This window comes from Chroicocephalus ridibundus, chromosome 8 (genome assembly GCF_963924245.1).
Source record: "Chroicocephalus ridibundus chromosome 8, bChrRid1.1, whole genome shotgun sequence".
Taxonomy (NCBI): Eukaryota; Metazoa; Chordata; class Aves; order Charadriiformes; family Laridae; genus Chroicocephalus; species Chroicocephalus ridibundus.
In genome coordinates, this window is record NC_086291.1 from 53270473 (window position 1) to 53276664 (window position 6192).

General features: G+C 45.4%; 1 pseudogene; it reads right to left on the reverse strand.

Moving 5' to 3' along the window:
• The window catches only part of LOC134520142 (myosin-16-like), a 28781-nt pseudogene extending 23031 nt beyond the window's left edge, over positions 1-5750 (reverse strand).
• Positions 5751-6192: the final 442 nt, after the last annotated feature.

The window sequence follows — 6192 nt, forward strand, 5'->3', positions numbered from 1 at the left end:
TGGTCTCTGCTACAGCTTTCAGATCTGTCAGTTTTCAGGCTTCAAACAAACCCTATAACCAGCTCGTTTGAAGTCCTGCAAACCCCAGGCCATTGAATGTTAACCAGAAACTCCTCCGTCAAGCTCATTTGCTCTGGAGCAGATCTTTTACATTCAGGCTTCATCTCACAGACAATTGAAGAAATCTTTAGGCTATCCCTAGCTGCTCTTTCAGCAGCTTATTTATCCTCAGGTTGAAGAAGCTGAATGTTATTCCTAGGGGAAGCTTGGGCTGGGGCGGCAGCATCCTGTTTGCTGTACTTTCAATTTCACTGATGTTTCTCCTTATTTCAGTGAGAAGTGACTCTTCCCCATCACCCGTGTTGTCTGCTGTGATCACACCTTGGTGGACCCAGTGGTGGTTAGGATTGGGCACAAGAAGCAGTTTCTGCAACAAGAGACAGACCAAGAGGTGATTACGCCATTTGCCATCACTACAATCGAGGCGTAACATGAGCTTTTTAGCTGGACACTGAGGGTTCTTCTAGGTTTCAATTCCTGAGCACGTTTCGAGTGTATCACTTAAGAAAAAAGCCTTTTGTGGGATTTGCTTAGGCTACCTAGGAGATTTTGACATAGCAGCCGCGTCAAAGTATGTGGGATTGAAGACCCAAACCTTTTCAACAGTATTGAAAAACTTCTCCTGGCTGTCTTTCCTGTCCTGAGGAGATGTAAGCAATTGACGTGAAGCAGCTCAACACTTCAGTTTGAAAATGATCATTTTTACCTTAGTGGCAGCCCTGCCAGATCAAGCGGGACCTCCCCATGCATTGATCAAGATAAGGGAAGACAGCTTTCTTTTCTCACTCTGGCCTGCCTAAGGAAAAGTCACTTACAATCCTCTTCTTCCTGGATAATTAGTAGCAAACCCCCACCGCAGAGAACCTATTTCCATCTCTAGCCAAGTGCGGTTCTGGTGAGTAGGTTTCTTATTCCAGAAACAGAGGATTGAGCAGAGATGTGTGCATTAAAGGGAGTGAGTAACACACACAAAGTGCCATAACAGTAAGTTCAGGTTTCTTCTTGGAGAGAATCCCGTGGAAGATGTGATAATCTCTCTCAGCTACTTCCTGGGAAATGACACAGCCCTGGAACACAGAGGGAAACACATCCAGGTGTCGGTAGCAGACAGAGCTTGAAAAATCATGGTCCTATGGATGTCAGTGAGAATTTTGCTTTTGATATCAGTGAAACCGGCATTTCACCAGTGTCCTTTGGAAGTCCTGTGAGTGCAGCAAGAACCACAGTATCTTTCAGAGATACTCTTCAGAGCATGCTTTTAAGCTTCACAACATTCCCACTAGCACAAGTTTTAGCAGCTATTTTGGCAGCTAGTGAAATGGAGGCAAAAAATGCCACGACTCATCCAGATATGTCAGTGCTAGGTTCAGGAACAGATTTCCTTAACTTACCGTACTTCTAAGCATCCTCTGAATTACCAGTGCATGGTTTGTAAGACCGACCTGTGAAATGTGTCCTTATACTGCCCTTTCTTTCTGAGAAGAGCTCTGGAAAAGTTATTTTGTACCCTGTAATCACGCTGTCCGTACCTTCTGTCAGGCAGAAATGTGCTCAGTTTGGCTTCTGGCCTCCACAAAAAACATCCTCCTCTCGGCCTCGCTGTATCAATTCATTCGGCTGTACCAAATCACCAGATCTCACTGGCAGTCCTGGCTGGGCATTTTTCATCCTGCTTCTTAGCTGAAGTCTTCTGTCCATATAGCTCTGCTGGTGAACGTCATTGTGGGAGTTCTTCAGACAAATTTGGGTTGCCTCAAACAACCTTTCTTGCCAATTTTAGTTAGCTCGGGTGACTTCAGGGAGTGCTCATACAATCTCTTCTGCCAGCAGAGCTACAGGGATGGTACAGAAGGACCTTGAGCCAGTGCTGCTGCTTGCACAGTGAAGGTCTGTCCATGCCCTTGCTCTCCAGGCCAGGCTGGAAGAAGAAGCAACGTGCCAGTAAACAGCCTGAAACTTGCCTTGGCCCACTGTCCAGAGAGGCAAATCCAACATATGGTCTCTGGGTGTGATGCAAATCTGGGATGAGTTGAAAGTAGGAGGGATGCAGACAATCCCACATTAAAGAATAACCGGTCCATATGTTTCCTCTCTCCTTTTTCTGTGTGCTAAAGGGCTTTAGTCAGGAAACACGGTGGGGTCTTTTTACCTTGAGAGCTGGGATTTGTGGTTCTCAATTTAGTCTTGGATGCACGTGTGCAAACAAAGAACAATGCACCTTCCCTGGGCAGCTATTTTTAGGGTCTTGGTTGCAAGACAATTATACTGTTGTACTGATGAATGTGAGTAATGGTTGCAATATAATTGTAGAATGAAAAGTGTACAGCTTTTGGGGGAGGCATTGTGTCTTTTATGTGTTCACACAGAGAGTCTCACAGGCAACTAAAGAAAGAAGAAATAAATTTGTCATCTAAAGCACGTAACTTCACTGCAGAAGTAGGGGCAGATTTTGGTTTCATTTACAGCAGTGCAGATCCCTCAAGTTAACAGAATTTATTTCAGGTTTGCACGCGTCTGATGTAATCGGAACAGAGTCCGTTCAACGCAAGAAAAAATCCAAAGCCAAATTAATATGAAGAATTAACTGCGTACTTACAGCTCTCAGTGTTAGCCCCAGCCAGCTTTCCTGTGCTACCAAAGTGAATTCAGATAAATTTGCCCTAGATGAGAAAATAAAAGATGAGTCTGTTAATCAAGATTGCAATATCTGTAGGAAAACAGAAAGTAGCTGAGAGGTTCTGAGCGTTCATCAGGGACAGACAGCATTGCCTGTAGGGGCAAATTTGCAAGTCAGTGAGAGGAAATTTAATCTTTTCAAAGATCAGATCTATAAAAAACCTCTTTCTTCTTGGATTCTGTATTAAGGCTTAAAGAAATCCTCCTTTCTCTGCAGCATATGGCAGAAGTATGTAGCACACAGAAAAAGAGGAATGAGACTTCAGTTGAAAAGCCCAGTGGTTTACATTTTCACTGACAATTTCAAAATTACAAATAATCTGCAAAACATGAAAACACGTTGAATCTTTGCAAAACTAAATAGTTGAAAGAGCATTGATTTGGGGTTGATCAAAACTATATTTTCTTTTGACATATAAAAATATGAAGTCAAAACAAAATCGACTGACAAAACTTAGTTCAAGAAAATGGGAACCAATAATGCTTCCTGTGAAATGTTAGTAAATATAAATTAACTGTAGTGCTTGAGGAAGCATTTCAAAATAATTTTTGTTTTTATTTCTTCTGAGGGAACATCCTTGTATGACCTACCAGTGCCTTATCAGTGAAGGGCAGGTACTTCCAAAATGGGAGGAATTTTTCTTCCTCGTGGTTTTATCATTATCAAGAGTCTTCAGAACAGGATTCATATGAATAATTTGATCTTCCAGGGATTCCTGAAAAAAAAAAGAAGGTAAAAGTCAGCATCAGCAGGATGCTCAACACTGAAGACTTAGGCTTTGAGCACAGCTACTCCTCACCACCCAAAGCAACCCAGTAAATACGTTTTCTGACAGTCATCTCCCACAGAAAGCTGAATTACTGCTGTGAACAGTAATTCCTTTTCAGGTTCAGCCCTACCGAAGGCTCTCTGCAGAGGTCCAGCCTTGGGGATTTGGGGCAGGCAGGAGTCTGACCAATGTCCCCATTTCAAAGAAGCAACACCAAATGCGAAGTGTACGCAGTTTTCAGTGCTTAGTATTTCGGTCTTCCAGAAAAGAGTTTTTGGGATTTGCCAGGATTGAGAGACCCACGGGGGAATGGTAGGGCAAGGCTGGGATCTGCAGGCAGAAAGTGAGGAAAGAGTGAGGTTTATTGCTTGTAGGAAGAGAAAGGTTATTCCAAGGATAGAGGGCAGCATAAGACAGGCTAGGAATGTGTGTGGGGTAGGGACAGCCTCGGGGGGAGAAGTTGTGGAGGAGGAAACAGTCACAGAGGTACAAGCTGAGACATGACAGTCCAGAGCTCTGGTGGGGAGGAAGCTGGAAGGAGAAATAGGAAGCCACCAAAGGAATCCCACAAGGCTAGAATAACAGGATTTTTGCTGCAAGGCCAAATGTAGCTGCTATTTATTGCTTTAAATCCTAAATCGCTTTACTGATCCCCATAGTAGAGTCAGAGAGGAGAGGAAAAACAGAAGGAGAAAGAGAGAAGAGAAACCACTGCCCTCAGCCTTAGAAGCTGCAATGCCTCTGCTGCTTTCTATTTGCTACCAAGCAACGTACTTCTTTGCTATCATGAGAAGAAAGACCAGGTCTCCCTCCCTGATCATTGGTGCTTATGTCCCTTTTATTATTTGGACAACTTGCTCCTCAGAATGTTTTACCCAGATAAAACACTTCTTACTGTGTTTTGTTTTTGCAGGTGGCAGGAAATAAAGTGCTGGGAAATCCCACCTGGCCGAGGATCCCTGAGGCTGCTCTACAGCACTGTTCTCTCAAGAATCTCCACGCTCTCTGCAAACACTGTGATTATTCCTCCCACTGCTATTTATTTCAGTTTCCAGACCACCTGCAAGCCCCCAGAGCTCAGCGTGAGGGTAGATTCATTGCAGCCACAGATCAATATCACACTCTGTTTTATGAATGGGAAAAAAGAAATGCAGGGAATTCATTTGAAGACAGGGCAGGGCAAAGCAGAGAACTGAAATGTCCTGGTGCTTTGCCATTTGCTTTTAACAAGTGACAGACAGGCAGGGAAAAGGGGCTTGGACTTGAGCTGACATCGGAAGATTTAAATCACACACACCCACCCAATTTAGAGCAGCACAAGCTGGCCCTCTGAGTCAGGACCAGATCCTGTCCTGCCATTACCCCATGCTGCTTTGCTATTCCCCTCTGCCCTTTCAAATCGTAGGTCCTCACGTGGGTGTAGTGCTGACATAGGTTGTCCAGGACACTGGCTTTGTTCAGGAAGGTCATGTTTGCCGGGTCATCAATCTGGTTGAACTTGGGAAGGTTCATCATCCACCGTTCCATCCATCTGCTGGACATTCTTCACCATGATGGTCTGCAGTGTTGGGGAACAGGGAGTAGGTGGTGTTATCCTAGGTAGGTCTCCATGGACCACATGGGAAGACACTCTCTTGGACATGCTTCCACTTCAGGTATTGTTCTAGCTGCCACTGCCCCTGGCTGGTGGCCTCAGGAAAGGACTCTCACAAATTGTCTGACCCATGGAGCAAAATATGTAGGGACTCTGATGTGGTTGCACTTCCTCTGGGGCAGCAGGCTACTACTGCTTTCCTGTTGAACCCAGAAAACAGAGTTTAGCTGGTTGATTACCGTCTTCACCGTGACTTTTCAGATTGGATCTCCCCAGCAAGGAACTCCTCTTTCTCATTCTTCACCCAGCAGCATGTCTTGAGGTCACAGGGCTTGTTCATGGCCTCAGTTTTCTCTTTCCCGGAAGCAGCCAGGAACTGCATGGGGTCAGCATCATCCACACACTCTTCCTTGTAAGCATCAGACATCTTGGCTTCTCTTCTAAGCAGGAGGCAAAACTAGAAGGAATGGAGAAGGGGAACAGTGCTTCCCATATTGCTGAGAAAGCACAGATTGAAGAAGCCTGGAATTCCCTGTGGTGCTGTCCTGTTTACACCAGCAATACCTTCCAGTCCCATAAGAACCTGCAGCAGAAGGAACAGGCAAGTCAACTTCCCAAACCTGGGTGGTGGTTTCTAAGAGTGGCCAGGAAGCGAGAGATTAACTGGGGAGAAACAGGGACAATATTTCCACTTTCTCTTCAGCCTTCCTCATTGTCCAGTGCCAGGCTGCGGGGAACCTGCCTGTGTCTGAGAAAGGGGGCCTTTTCATAAAACTGTAAGACCCTAAGGCCTAATTCTGTTGAGGACAGTTCTTGGATGGGGGGTGCCAGTGGGATTTCGGGAACACTGAGGGTGTTGGTGGTTTTCTGTGATTCCCAGGGAAACGCATGAAGTAGCTGTAAGTCAGAGCAACCGCAGAGCTTCTCTCTCCCTCCCTGGGGTAAGGCCAGCCCTGTGCAGGTGCCTCCTGTGCAGTGTGGGCATAGACACTCTTAGCGTGAAAGGCCACAGCAGTGCACAAAATAGCACAGCTGTAAAAAAGGTTCAGAGGAACCTGAAAGGGAGGACCTGGTTCTTCAGCTCCTGTCCTC